Source organism: Pezoporus flaviventris, unplaced genomic scaffold (genome assembly GCF_033815535.1).
Source record: "Pezoporus flaviventris isolate CSIRO_AGI_PZ_B2104156 unplaced genomic scaffold, CSIRO_AGI_Pfla_v1 ptg000013l, whole genome shotgun sequence".
In the NCBI taxonomy this organism is placed as follows: domain Eukaryota; kingdom Metazoa; phylum Chordata; class Aves; order Psittaciformes; family Psittacidae; genus Pezoporus; species Pezoporus flaviventris.
In genome coordinates this window covers 26,116,263-26,131,714 of record NW_026892561.1, presented here as the reverse complement: position 1 = coordinate 26,131,714, position 15,452 = coordinate 26,116,263, and the positions used below count along the sequence as shown (strand labels likewise).

The window sequence follows — 15,452 nt, the reverse complement described above, 5'->3', positions numbered from 1 at the left end:
ACCCTTTCTTTTGTAAAATTATCACAAATAATATTTTGCTTGACTTTAGCTTCCAGAAAAGTCAGTGGGAGGCAACTTTGTAGTTTGGACCATTCTCTCAGAATCTAGAAGAATTAAACACCCTGGACTGACAACAAACTCATGCAAGATGTCTGCATGATACACTCAGCTCTTCTCAAAAGATGAAGTAGTAATATTTTGAACAGCAACAGAAGTTTATGCAAACTGGTATTTCAGAACTGACCACGCCAACAGAAAGAACAACAAAAAAATCAGTTTCATTGACTTAAACTGGTTGTTATACTGGTGCTACATCCTAAGGCAGATGAGGATAGTGCCTCTGTCTTCCATACAAATATATTTTGACCTGAATATAGATGTAAAAAAATCCTGTTTTGTTCCCAGAGGGATTCCATGTGAAATAGTGACTGGCTACAGCTGACAGCTTTTAAGATGTTGGAAAAGAGCTGGTGGTGGAAAATGTTGCATGAATGTGAGAATTATAAATATGCTGCTTAGATCTCATGTCACTGGGAAATGTTTAACCCTTTGTTTCAGCAAGTTAGCATGAAGATAGCTTGTTATATTAATTGCTCCACTTGTTAATTGGATTACGTCCAAATCTGCATGTCATTCAGCAAAGCCAGAATTGGAATGACAAACCAATTTATGAATCGAAAGGTATTTGGCAGGACTGCTTTCAGTCAAAATATCCCTTTAATGAAATGCCATGGGGAGTAGTTGGTTAGGAGAACAAAGTCAGGTTTGTGGCAGGGCTGTCAGTAATTTGAGAGGCTGCGCATCTCTAGAGCAGAATCTTGTGGAAAGGGTAATTGCAGCAAGTGTCAATCATAAATATCAAAAAAGACATTGTGACCAGATGCCAGTATCATGTTCTGTGAGGTATCACAGTTCAAGAAATAGCCCTGAAGCATTATGGTATGTCAGTTATCTGGACCCTTTGATTGGGAAGTGCCAGAATTCCCAAGAGTTCCAAAAGATGTTTCCAGGAGTTCAGTTTGTTGTAATACTGTTCTATAAAGGTCTAGTAAAGATGAGGACCTTGCCAAACAAAAGACTGTTGGCATTTCTGCATTATTGCCAGTGGTGAAATAGTGACATTGTAAAGGAGTACAGCAAAAATCTCAGAGCTTGAATTAATCATTTTTTTTCTGTCTAATGTAATGAAATGCCACATTCCTGAACAAAGTAGGGCACATCATATAAATTAATGGTGTGTTATGATAATTGGCCTCTGTTGCTGACAGTGATTAATGAAAACTTTTAACTTGTGCAAAATATTTTCAGGCTTATAGAGAGCATGATACAATTAAGTATCCCATTAACGGACTTCAGTATTCTTTACACCCTACAATAGCTATTCTTCGTCAGAGTTGTCTTTCAGCATTTCTGGGATTACCTGGTATTACAGTACCAAAAGTTGGGGTCCTTTAAGGCATGGAAAAAACATGGGGAATGAATCAAATAGCTGGAAAATATTTGTAATTCCCATACACTTATTGATGCAAAATTTAATTTTCTACTTCAAAGTGAGAAATGGACCTGGATAACTTAGTTAGCATACAGAAAACACTCATGGTATATTTATGAAAGAAGTATAAATTCTTAACCTCTGAATTATGACAGGTATGTCTGGAGTTACAGATGAAGCTGTATTACATATTAAAGTACCAAGTGTACTTTTTTTGCATGTTGACATATCTTCAGAGTTGGAAGAAAGTAAAGTGCCCTAAATAGAAAGCATTAATATTGACAAGTAAACAAAAAGGAAGATTATCTCCACACAGCTCATAAAATTGTAGTGTCTGCAGCTCTAAATTTACAGTGCAGATACAGTAGAAATGCATGTTTTCTACAGGGAAAGCTTAGAAAATGAACGTGACCTTTTAATGCTCGTTCACTATGTTTTTAGTAGTGCCACAGTATTAAAGGTCCACTACAAAATTTGTTATAAAGGATGAAGTTTCACCATCTGTAGGAATTTCTCTTGTCTTATACACTAAGTGTTGAAATAAGCATTTCTGTCAAAATAACTTAGTCACAGAGATCATTTTAAAGGTAAAGTGTAGAAGAAGTAATATAATTTTGAATATTTCTCTAAGCATTCATAGAATCATAGAATGGTTTGGCTTGGAAAGGACAATAAGATCATCTAGTTCCAGTCCCCCTGCCATGGTCAGGGACACCTCCCACTTTTGACAATATTGCTCAAAGACCCATCCATCCTGGCCTTGAACACTGCCAGGGATGGAGCATTTACCATTTTCTTGAGCAGTTTGTTCCAAATACCTCACCACTCTCACAGTAAAGATTTTCTTCTTTGTATCTACCTAAATCTTCCCTTTTTAAGTTTGAGTCCATTCCCTTTGTCCTATCATTACAGTCCCTGAAAAGGTGTCCCTCTCCAGCAGCATTGTAGGCTCTCTTCAGATATTGATATTTTTTTCCCTATTCATTCTGAGAGAAAATCTTTCACTAAAGTGTTTAATTTATTTATTTATTTATTTATTTTTTTTACCCCAATTTTTTTTCATGGATTTTGGGTGAGAGGGGAGAATTACTTTTGAGTTTCTTTCATAGGTTTCCAGGCTTTTTATAGATCACTATATCTGTAAAGGGTTACAGGAAAACGATGACGCTTATTCAGTGGATTTTTACTGCACTGAAGAAAAAAGTCCCATCCAACTATGTTTTATATTACAAAAGGCAAGTTAAAAGTATTACTCTTGTACTTAGATAATATTGTCTTTCAGACCAGACAACAGACACTGTATGTGTGGAGATCAAAACAAGTGTCTACTTAAATTGGAAATTAAGTTGTATTTTTATTTTAAAAGGGAGTGATTTTAATAATAGAAGGTATTAAAATAAATAGTTATTAGAATTCTGTTGTCCTGTGAATTATTCTAGCTACATGGACTGATGTAAAGGTAAGGTTGCGCTGTCCTGTGTCTTTGACATTACCAAGATAGACATTTCTGGAATCTGTGGCACTTCAGAAGTTGAATTGTTCTGTAGCCAAAATCTCATCAATTCTACCACATAAAAAGTGTATTAAGTATATCCTTTTTCTCAGATGATGGATATTTGCATAAAAATTATTTTAGTACCCACATATTAACTCAATATTCAACTACAAATTGGACACACATGCTGTCATCTCCAGTTCATCGGTGGAAAAGAAAAATTCCTTGGAACTTACTTGGAAGTAAAACAATTATGGTTTATAGTTACTTATGGGAGGAGCCAAATTGGTAAAGAGAAACTCTATTCTCAAATGCCAAATGTCATTTTTCTGCTGAAAAAAAAAAAAAAAAAAAGCCAAAACAAAAGGCTCCCAGCCAAAACCTTCTCTTAACAAAAATCTATTTCCCACTCAGTCCTTCTCTGCAAAAACAACCCCCCCTCAATCTGTTCCTTCTGTGATGCCACTGGAGAAGCAGCGTGATTGCTAAATTCAGTATCTAACAAGTGAAATTAAAAAATCTGTGGACACATGAGAGATCTGGAACTAGAGGACCTTAAAGTCCTTTCCAACCCTAACCATTCTGTGATTCTATGAATGGTTTGAATGAACTGTTTGGATTCTACCGTCATGAAATTAGGACTTTCCTGGTAAAAATGTTTCATTTTCTCAGACTTATGTCAGACTCTAGGATTAAAGAAACCCAACACAACACACAACTTGAAAATGAGGATATGGGTGTTTTGGCCATGTTGATTATGTTTGACAATGAGGATTATGGTTCACAGGCAGTTTTCAGACTTCCCTTCTTTTGATGCCATTTTACACTTTTACCCTAATTTTTAATTCTTTCTTTTCCAATTACATTTTCATCCTGTGGGTGACCTCATTTGTAAGTTCTGTGGTCCCATTTGAGTTGTGATGCCTAATCTCATAATTACTGTACTAGATGTTTGATTTTTTTTTTTTTTTTATGTCAGCACACCTGAGCAAACTGCAAATGTTTAAAAAGCAGATTGAGTAATTAAAGCCCAACTTATTGGACGTTTACAAAATTGTTATCACTTGTAGATGGTACCAGGTGGGGAAAAAGGCAAATTATTGGGCAAGAAAGGGCTTGTTGGGGAGAGTAATGAGTTAAGAGATGGATAAACAGAAGGCAAGTGATGAAAACAGTGACTGGTAAGAGGCTTGGCAAGAAACAAGCAATACATTGCAGAAAACGTTTCACACAGTGGGATGGACTGGTTGCTCAAGTTTCTATGACTATGTGACCTGTCACCCCAGGTATCATCCAAACCCAGAAAGGCCACAGAAAAGAGAAAGAGTGAATATTTTTTTCTTACTTATGAATTTTAAAAGGAACAGGGTTTTTTATATTTAAATATCAAGTAAATGTTATTTGATAATCATCTGTCACTTTGAAGAATTAAAAATGCTTCATGCTTGAGCTGTTGGTGTGTCATCACTTTTTCAAATTATATCATGTATAAATAAATTATATTACTTACAATAAGATGCAGTTTTTGTTTTGCTGAAAAAGATTAAAATGAAAATTAGAGTGATGTTGCTTGAAGACTAAAAATGTGGGATGCATCTTATTCTGGAGCAGGCACTAAAGACTTTAATATAGAAAGTGATAGTGAAGCAGAGCAATGGATGTTAATGCTCCCTTGTATCTGTCTGAGAGAGCTCTAATATAAGAGCACACCCCCTTTTTCTGATTCACAAGTTTGTCACTTAAATATCACATAATAAGCATCAGCTTTTCAAATCCCTCATCCTACTTAACTAGCACACAGCTGTTTTGAAAATCTGTCTATAAGAGTCACAGTAAAGGATCTGGTAACCTGAGCCTTATTGTAGCAGCAGGATGGTAAAGAAATTCAATATTTATGTGTATAAAAATATATACTATATTTTTTTTATATACTGTATTTTTTTTCAGGGCACTATTGGTTAATTCAAGAAATATTCTTAACTTTGGGGTAATAGTTTCCTGATACATGTTTACTTGAGGTCGTCATTTTGCTTTATGAGGGCTGGAACAGTGGTTGTGTTGTTAAGAGGAGTAAAGGAGTAACTTCTTGTGCAGCTTGAATTTTATTTTTTTTTCATTCATTCATTCATTCATTCATTCATTCATTCACTGGTCTCTACCTCAACTTTCTGAACTTGGAGTATTTGTACCTCTAAAACACTTTCAATCAGATTGAAGCTGACTCTGAATCTCACCATCTTGTTGATTAAATAAAATTTGCATCATCTATTGTCTGGTAAATGATTGAGCTGCAATTGTTCTCAAGGGCGTAAAGTAATCCTGGGGATTGGTTGTTGTATAGAAATCAGTCACACCATATTGGCAAATATCTTTCTCCTGAAATGAATTATTTTAAAAAGTATTGTGCTAGCATAAAAACACTCAAAGCAATTAAAAGTTTTGTACCTTACTTTTCCTGTTGCCCAAGTGGTTGCAATAGGTTAAATTTCCCCAGGTTTCTTTGTGAGCCTGGCGAGTTTTGGGTATGGTACTTGTTAGTAGATGCACTTGGCGTAAGCAAAAGAAGTGAATGAGTGGAAAGCAAAAAAGGAAGTAAATCTAAGGTGTGATGATTTTGTCTAGTAGCATTAGTATGATGAAGACATATGGTCTGTCCATTGGCCTCAAAGGAGGCAACTGTGTTTACGTCATTCCTAGCAGTAGTTCCAACAGTTTATCCATACTCTTCTTGAAGCCCTTGGTAGTGGTGGCTCCACGATACTCAGGTCATCTGGGTCCATACTTAGCTGGTCTCAGCAGCAGGGTTTGTTCCCTAAGGTTTAACATGTTTCTTTTTTTACTGCTGCTGCAATTACTGACTAATCTTTCTGCCCTGGCAGAGAGAACAGACTGTCCTTTTTGTCTGCAGCAGCTTCAAATGCATTTGAAGGCCATCTTCTGTATCTGTGTTCTCTCTTGAAAGGCAACCACAGTTCTACCTTCCCACATGTTTTCCAGATCTCTGATTATATTAGGACTCTGATATCAATAATCATCACCTTCTTGTGTTCATGCATTGAATTTCAGGGCTAAGGAAAACCATACACTCAGTTTTGCTTTCTTGTTCAGGGTGATGCAGTCTCGTGGAATGTTATTTTTGGAAACCACAGCTACTACTGCAGAGTTGCATCATCGAACAGAGTGACAAATGATATGTGGGGAAAAGCAAAGGAAGAATGTCCTGTTGGTGTAGAGAAAATCACCTTTTATGCATGGGCAACTGCAGTGTCTTCCCTCCTGCTTTTTGGCTTGTAAGCAGCAAAACAATAGAAGTCTGTCAGTGGCTCTAAGCACAGTAGCTCAGATATTTTGATAAGCAGATTTTTGCCTTGGCTAAGTAACAGCTACATCCTCAGCATTAAAATCCTAGTGACATCAACGGGATGTGATTTCAATGGCAGCGGAGTAGAGGGATGGGGCCCTAGCACTGCAGTTATAATCGTGGGGCTGCTGTATTGTAGCTACAATGGGCCATTCTGGTTGAGCACTCTCCAGGCCCTGTGCAAGCACACTGTGGTGAACAACCTGCTGTGAAGGACTTAGACCCTAAGGAGGACAGGACAGACCACAGTATAGAGGAGAAAGGTAAGAGTGATGCTGAACCAAGTAGTGTGCCATGTCCTGATTATTGAAGAAGCAGACAAAAGTTACTGCTCTTTGCAACCCCTTAGCTGCCCAAGTAGTTTCCTGCTCAGATCACCAGCCTCCCTGTGTGTGTGATTGCTTCCAGTTCCACTTCTGCCTGCATGAAACTAGTTAATAAAAATGTTTTAGTTAGTAGCTTTCGCTAAACCAGAATCTTTCACCAAAGTCAGGCACAGAGGAACTGTGAGAGGGGAGCAGAGTGCTGGTTCCTAGGGCTGCAGGCTGGCCACAGCACCACAACCACTCTGAATAACGTAATCTGACCCACTGAAGTGCAGAGCAAAGCCCAGCTTGCTTATTCCAGTGCTCTTTTACTAACTGATGCAGTATTAACATGAGGGTAGAACTCCTTCCTGTACATTATAAAAAAAAACAAACCAACTCTCTCATACCCCCACATGCCTTTCTCTGATTTAATTTCGTTCTATAAAACCCTCTGCTGTAAAATGAGCGTGGCAGATGTCTACCCTTCTGCAAAAAGATTATGTTCTGAAGCCGCACAGTAGCCTCGCTTTTCACGGCATGGCATTAATGATGTGGACTAAGCTTTGGGAATTGTATTTAAAAAAATACTCCAAATGGAAGTGGGTTATTCAATGGCTAGAGCACACCTGTATTTTTAATAGCTAACACATGTGTGTACAGGCATACAGAGATTTCTTTTCAATTCTTATTTTTCCTAGGTGTGAGTATATGTAGGCTGATAATTTCTTTTTTTTCTCTCCAGTTTGAAATAACCAGAACAAGATTTTTGATACATGCAAGCAGTATCCAGTGGTGTGGTTCCTTGGTTGCTTGCTGCAGGGATCTCCCTGCAGTAGGAAGTGCATGTCTTTCACTCAGAGTGAAACTGTGGGCCAAGCAGCCAGGGCTGACTGGTACAGTCTTTTGTCAGAGACAAGGTGTTAAGAGCAGCAACGTAGTGCCACCCACATCATCTTCACAAATCCTGCACATTTGTAGAATTTGGCCAGGATGTTTTCCAGGAAGCTAGGGACCAGGTTAGGAAAGCTAAGGCCCAGTTAGAATTAAAATGGGCTAGGGATGTGAAAGATGACAGGAAGGGATTCTGTAGGTACATTGAGAATAAAAGACAGGCTGGAAACAAAGTGGGCCCTCTCTGGAAGCTATCAGAACTGGCTACCCTGGATTTGGAGAAGGCTGAGGTTCTTAATGACATCTTTGCCTCAGTCTTCACTGGCAAATGCTCCGACCACACCATCAAGTCTTGGAAGACAGGTGCAGGGACTGTGAGAATGAGGACCCTAGGCCCACTGTAGGAGAGGATCTGGTCTGAGACCATCTTAAGAACCTGAATGTGCATAAGTCCATGGGACCTGATGAAATCCATCCATGGGTCCTGAAGGAGCTGGTGGATGAAGATTCTAAGCCGCTGTCCATCATATTTGTAAAAACATGCAGTCAGGTGAAGTTCCCGAGAACTGGAAAAGGGGAAAAATAACCCCATTTTCAAGAAGGGGAAAATGGATGATCCGGGGAATTACAGACCAGTCAGTCTCACCTCTGTGCCTGGCAAAATCATGCAGCAGATTCTCCTGGAAGGCATGCTAAGGCACATGAAAAACAACAAGGTGCTTGGTGACAGCCAGCATGGCTTCACTAAGGGGAAATCCTGCCTGACCAATTTGGTGGCCTTCTATGATGGGGCTACGGAACTGATGGACAGGGGTAGAGCAGTTGGTGTCATCTACCTGGACTTGTGCAAAGCGTTCAACACTGTCCCACATGATATCCTTGTCTCTAAATTGGAGAAACATCAATTTGATGGATGGACCACTCGGTGGATAAAGAACTGGCTGGATGGCCGCATGCAAAGAGCTGTGGTCAATGGCTCAATGTCCAGTTGAAGACCAGTAACAAGTGGTGTCCCTCAGGGATTGGTATTGGGACCAGTCGTTGACATGGACAGTGGGATTGAGTGTGCCCTCAGCAAGTTTGCCGATGACACCAAGCTGTGGGGTTCTGTTGATACGCTGGAGGGAAGGAATGCCATCCAGCGGGACCTTGACACACTTGTGAGGTGGGCAGATGCCAACCTCATGAAGGTCAACAATGCCAAGTGCAAGGTCCTACACCTGGGTCAGAGCAATCCCAGGCACAGCTACAGGCTGGGCAGAGAAGAGATTCAGAGCAGCCCTGTGGAGAAAGACTTGGGGGTGCTGGTCAATGAGAAAATGAACATGAGCCTACAGTGCGCACTCACAGCCCAGAAAGCCAACCGTATCCTGGGCTGCATCAAAAGGAGCATGACCAGCAGGTCGAAGGAGGTGATCCTGCCCCTTTACTCTGCTCTTGTGAGACCTCACCTGGAGTATTGTGTGCAGTTCTGGTGTCCTCAGCATAAAAACCCCATGGAACTGTTGGAACAATTCCAGAGGAGGGCCACGAGGATGATCAGGGGACTGGAGCACCTCCCATATGAAGACAGGCTGAGGAAGTTGGGGCTGTTCAGCCTGGAGAAGAGAAAGCTGCATGGAGACCTCATAGCAGCCTTCCAGTATCTGAAGGGATCCTATAGGGATGCTGGGGAGGGACTCTTCATTAGAGACTGTAGTGACAGGACAAGGGGTAACGGGTTAATACTTAGAATCATAGAATCATAGAATAGTTAGGGTTGGAAAGGACCTTAAGATCATCTAGTTCCAACCCCCCTGCAATGGGCAGGGACACCTCACACTAAACCATGTCACCCAAGGCTCTGTCGAGCTTGACCTTGGAACACTGCCAGGGATGGAGCATTCACAGCTTCCTTGGGCAACCCATTCCAGTGCCTCACCACCCTTACAGTAAAGAATTTCTTCCTTATATCCAGTCTAAACTTCCCCTGTTTAAGTTTTAATCCGTTACTCCTTGTCCTATCACTACAGTCCCTAATGAAGAGTCCCTCCCCCGGGTATACTTAAACAGGGAAAGTTTAGATTGGATATAAGGAGGAAGTTCTTTACTGAGAGGGTGGTGAGGTACTGGAATGGGTTGCCCAGGGAAGCTGTGAATGCTCCATCCCTGGCAGTGTTCAAGACCAGGTTGGACGAGGCCGTGGGTGATATGGTTTAGTGTGAGGTGTTCCTACCCATGGCAGTGTGATTGGAACTTGTTGTTCTTAAGGGCCTTTCCAACCCTAACTATTCTATGATTCTATGATTTTTTCCCTCAAGTATTTCCTCCCCCTCTGGCTATGATTTCAGCCTTAGATGGTGAAACCCTAATATTTTCAAGCAACTTTTGGAATTAAACACTTTCCAAGCAAATTATAGCAATGGATCAACTACTTGAATTGGAAAAATTTTGCAATCCTTGGACTCAGCTTGCAGGGTTTCTCTAACTTCTACTTATCTCCATTTGACAAGTATGTTTCCTTATTGTGATTCTGAGGATTCTGTGGTGTGCTTTATTTTGCTCTTAGAGAAGTTGTTGCTTTTTCACACTGTTGAGACAATGAGCTTCAGAGGAGGATGAAGTTATCTCTTAAGTCAGGTAACATATCCTTTCTGAAGGTGCTTTGGGGTCCCTGAAGCCAGAAGCAGCCCAGGAGAGCTGGATCACCAGGTCTGCTAAAGTGAACTTGAAGGACTTTTTTGACCTTTATCTGGAGAAAGAGAAAACAAAGCACAAATCCCAAATTGAAAAAAATATGATTGAAAAGTGAACTTAAAACTTTGGTTTCCAGTGGTATAAAATGCAAAAAACTTTCTGTTGACTTCTTCTCATAACTGAGAATCCCGTTATGTATACCAGTGTGCTTCAGGAATGGTGTTTTTTTCTGTATTTATCCTAACTAAGAGCCAGAGGAGAGAGATACAGTCAGTTCATAACTGCTTGATACAAATGTGTCCTGTGTAAGAGAAAAATAAATGTAATGAACTCACAGACAATGCAATTTCTCTTTAAATCCATTCATTTGTATGAAATGGAGGAAAGCCAAGTTTTCTTCATCCTGTAGTTTCTTTGTGATTCTGCAGGAATTTACCTAATTTTCATATGGACTAGATGACATGAAAATTAAAACCATGGTTTCTTATGTATTGGTTTTGTTTGTATTTCTGGGGCAATATTTTAATGCCCAGTAAAACATTCTTTTTCTGAATGCTGCTTTAGCATTTACAGGTGCTGTGGTGGACCTTGTTGATAGTGCCTCTTTAGATAAATTTCTGACTTTTACTGTCCACGTTTTTTTTTAAAGCTGACTTAGGCAGGAGGTGAGACAGCCCTAAAATGTGAATCCTGAGCTGCACAGTTTAATACATTAGTAACAGATTACACCACCTTGTGCCAAAAAAAAAAGAAAAAAATTATTTATTCTACTTTTGTTTAACATAAACTGAAATTAGTCCAGGAAACCTCTAATGAATAATGTAACTGAATAATAGTATTAATGAATATTTTAAACCACTTTGTATTTTGTAGAATCCAGTGTTCTGCAAGTATTATGTTGATGTAAGATTGGGGAATGTAGTCCCATATGTCAATGGAGCTGGCTAAAGCCATACAGCAGTGCTATATTCCACAAGTGGAAGAGACAGTTATTGGCTCCATAGTTTTTGTGTGTTGCATAAACTTTCAGTAACGTTTTCACTGCTATGAACGTTTCTGGAGATACCAAGGAAATATATAAAGTAAATGAAGCTCTAACATTTGAATAAAGATAATTATGACTAACTGATTAACTGTGTGGGGTGTATAACATATGGTGACAGAGTTGTTTGTTTTATCATCATTTTTACATACTGGATTGTTTATCTGTAGAAAACAGGCTGTGTTACTGCTGGTTCTGCTGGTAAGTCCATTTTAACAGCAGAGGCCTAAAGGGTGACCTGGTAGCTTTTTAGAAAATTTTTATGCAAGTCATCATTTTACCTCTACAAAGCCAAATAGTCTGAAGTGCTTTTATAATACAATGTTTGGGATAGAAGTTATTAAAGGTGGTCAGCAGCTCCCTTTGGAGAAATTGCTTTCAGTAGGCTCTAAAACCTTTGGTGGGAAAAAGTTAGCATCTGCATGCACTGTGCTATTGCCTTCATTTGAATGAGATGGTCTTGTTTTTAAGAGAGCTGCTACACTCTGTTCTTGCCAAGCTGAGTTCTAGGTAACCCAGGAAGACTTCCCAGGAAGCTGAGAGTGTGTTTCTTTGTTGCAGGGTATTACCAAAGGGAATCCAAGGCCCTTTGACTAAAAAATGTAAGCTGACCTGCAGTATGCAAGTGCAGGGGGTCAACCATTTGATGTGGGATATATCTTCAGGCCATTCAAGTAGCTTCATAGCTAAGTCTCAAAATGCAACTTCCTGCAGTTGTGACCCATGGACCTTTCAAGTGCAGTGGAAGACTTGATAGATCAATCATGCAGTTTCCAGGACTCTCAAGCATCATTTGCTTCTCAGCTGATTTTCTGGTAGTTGAACCAGGACAATCATCCAACATTTTTCTTGTGAAATAGAGTGTGTTTTATTAAAATCATATTTTGTAAAAATTTAATAAAGCAGCTCAAACTTTTTCAAGGCTAGACAATACTTTGAAAACTGCTTCCAAATCCCTGGCCTCAATATATGAATACTAATTGTATCTTATCTACTGTGGGTTATTGAAATCCCAACCAGTAGGAAAGCTAATCTGACATCTCCATTCACATACACCTTCTTTTGAGCCTCTTTACAATTCAGTCAGTGTTATCAATGATTAAATATCCCAGTGCCTACAGTTTTAACCTTTCTTTTTTTTTTTTTTTTTTAAAAATCCCTTAACTTTTCTTTTTGGTTGTTACTTTCAGTTAGTGAACAGCTCATTTTTGAGTAAAGACATTGTGAAATTCACTTAAAATGATTGTTTGAAGATTTTATTAAAAAAAAAAAATCTCTATAGACAGACTCTGTCCTTCATTACAACAATAGAAATCCTCATTGTCTTCAGCAGTATCACTCCAAATTTGCAGGAAGGTTAGAATCAAAACTAAAAGATGAAAAATAAATTTGAATGTGTGAGCCATCAACTGAGAACAGGACAGGTGTTTGTTTTCATTGTGAATAATTTTGCTCACAGCTAACATATAATTACTGAGACCATACTTAGGTAGGTGTGTGCAAACCTTGGCGAGATCAAAGCAGATGGACCCAGGTCACTGAAATTAGAATTAGATCCTATTAGTACAATAATGGTTAAAACTGTATGTATTTTGTTGTATTTTCCAGAGCTTGCATTTCATTAGTTTTGTGCAAGTTATTCCTGAATTGAGTAGTTCTTGTATAATTTCACTGTTTGTGTTCACCTTTAAATACATTTTAAAGTATAAGTGCAAACCAAAATTGCCCAAGCCACTCTCCATTTTATACTCCAATCAGAGATCCAGGCCTAGGACAATATCAAAGTATGTGCTAATATGATTGAAAAAAGTACTACAGTCCTTGGACCTTTGACCAACTGGTGTTTCCTTTGCAATGAAAAATGCAGCCAGGTATATATTTTCTGTTTATGTGAATTTTCTGGACTTTTTGTGCAACCTTGATTAATTTACTTGTTTTCAAGCACCCCTATTTTTATCACATGACAGCAAAGAGAGGAATTAAATTGAAGAGAGACCTTTTTGCTGAGACCTTTCAAAGGAACAGATACTTGACTCCTGCATAGGAAAGCAAGGTTTTCTGTTCCTTTGTGATGACTCACCATGTGTCAGATAATGGAATCCTATTAGTGCCGCCACAGGAGTATTAAGAAGGTTTCAGTGTTTTAGTGGAGAGAGGAAAAAATGAGGGCAAAGAGAATTTTGCTTAAAGAAAAATCAACTTTTGAGAAACACTAGATGAGGCCTTTGTTTCCATAAAGTTAACAGAGAAGATGAAGGCTGGCAAGTAGTTGAATTTGGACACCGTCCCCTGTGTGCGTAGAGACTGCTTGGAACTTGGAAGAACCTTGCTGTGAGTAATTTGAAATGCGTTAACTCACAGCAGTCCTGCTAATCTATAGGGATTTTGTTTGTTTGTTTGTTTTTTAGTATTTTCACTTCTTAACCAAAAAGCATCGAAGTCTGGGCTTCAGCCCAGTGTTTTAAGCTGAAAGAGTTTGCTTTATCTTTTATCAGATACAACGCTGCTCTGTTTCCGCAGGACTTCTCTCTTATATCTGCATGAGACTTGAGTCAGATTTTTACCTGTGTGGGGCCTGCAGTGGGTGCACAGTCAATATATTCAGCTGTGGGTATTTTTCTCTCTATGTTTATAGAAAAATTTACTGTTTTTCTTCAAGTCATAACTTCTGGAGTCATGCATTAACATGATAGTCTAAGTTTTCATTTAATGAAAGTAGTAAATTTTTCACCCTTGTCGTTTCCAAGTGGACATTAACTTTTAATGAATCAGTCATGCCACAGGACTACTTGTTTTGTAGATCTTGAGTAGTAAGAAAGTTTTGTAGACTTTGTAACTTTTGATCAGCCTAGGTCATGATATTTCAATATCAAGGCAACTGGTTCTGTACAAAACAAACTGGTAACCTAGAGCCTTGGTATAGAGTGTTGTACATCCATGTACCTGTGGCAGTGGGTGAATAGGATCTAAATTTAAAATGTTGAGAACAAGATATAGATTTGCATTTCTGTATCTGATACATGTACATACTTTTAAACTGCAGTGTACCATATATATTTGCATTTTACATGTCTAAGAAGCACACAGGCTTCAGCAGCCAGGTCTGAACTCAGAATTCCTAATAAGTTGGATAGGAGATGAATGCACAGTGCTCTTTCTTATCTTTTTATTCTGCCCCCCCCCCCCTCATTTATTACTGTATGTTTTGTTTTTTGTTTAAATATAATGATCACAGCACTGATTACCGGGCCAGGGCTCAGTGAAATGTTTTTAAGCATCCCAGGAAAATAAGGAAAAAAATACATTTCTTTTAAAACTAGTAACAATTTACAACAATTTTGTAAACTGGTGATTTGAAAATGGCTGATCACTGCAAAATATGAAAATTAAGATTGTTCTGCACCCCTCTCCCCCAAAAGGTATAGGAATTTTGCATTTAATTGTGATTTGACATGTTCAAAAGTGTGCGATTCAGACATTAGCTAGAGACATCACTGGAAGCAGATCTGACATGTTTCGTTACAGCTATTGAACTATTGCAAGCATGCCATTATGCTGTAATGAAAGGGGTCTTCTCCTTTTCTTTTCAACTTGCAGATCTGGGAGAGATACCATATGTCATTAGTTCCTGGCACAGATTCTGGGAAAAGGAGTTCTCCAAAGTGCTGTAATATATGCAAGGCCTTTCCCTTGAAAAAGACAAAGGAAATACATTTTCGTCCAGCTGAACCTTAATCTTTTACTAAAGTATATAATGGTTACAGATCACTTAAAATATAATTTCAATGACAATGCACTTTTTGGAGAATGATCCAGCTTAAGTTCCTGTTGACCGGAGAGGACAGGACTTGGCCCTATGTGATCTGTGTAAGCAAGTAACACAAATGCAATTCATTATCTTACATGTGTAATATTGCCTACTGAGTACCTCTAGTCCAGGGACGTCTAGATGTGGGAAACACCTGTACAGAATCTTAGACAGAAATTAAGCTCTTTGGATCTGCGGCTCTGCTGGAGCTTCATTCATCATTGTTCTATGTGGGGGAAAAAAGCTGTGCTTGTGAAAGTAACAAGTGAATCACAGTGGTGGTGTACTGGGCATCTGAGACTGGGGTCTGCCTTCCTTTAACCTTGCTGGCATTTCTACACTTGCTCCAACTTCAGTAATGTAAGTAAAGCAAGCGTTA

At 38.9% G+C, this 15,452-nt stretch overlaps 1 long non-coding RNA gene across 1 annotated transcript in view; it reads left to right on the top strand.

Annotated features, from left to right (window-relative positions):
- Nucleotides 1-12,369, top strand: part of LOC133268809 (uncharacterized) — an 87,741-nt gene extending 75,372 nt beyond the window's left edge. Inside the window, exon 3 of the long non-coding RNA XR_009743177.1 lies at nucleotides 11,827-12,369. This is a non-coding gene — a long non-coding RNA (uncharacterized LOC133268809). The remainder of the gene's footprint in view (nucleotides 1-11,826) is intronic.
- Nucleotides 12,370-15,452: the final 3,083 nt, after the last annotated feature.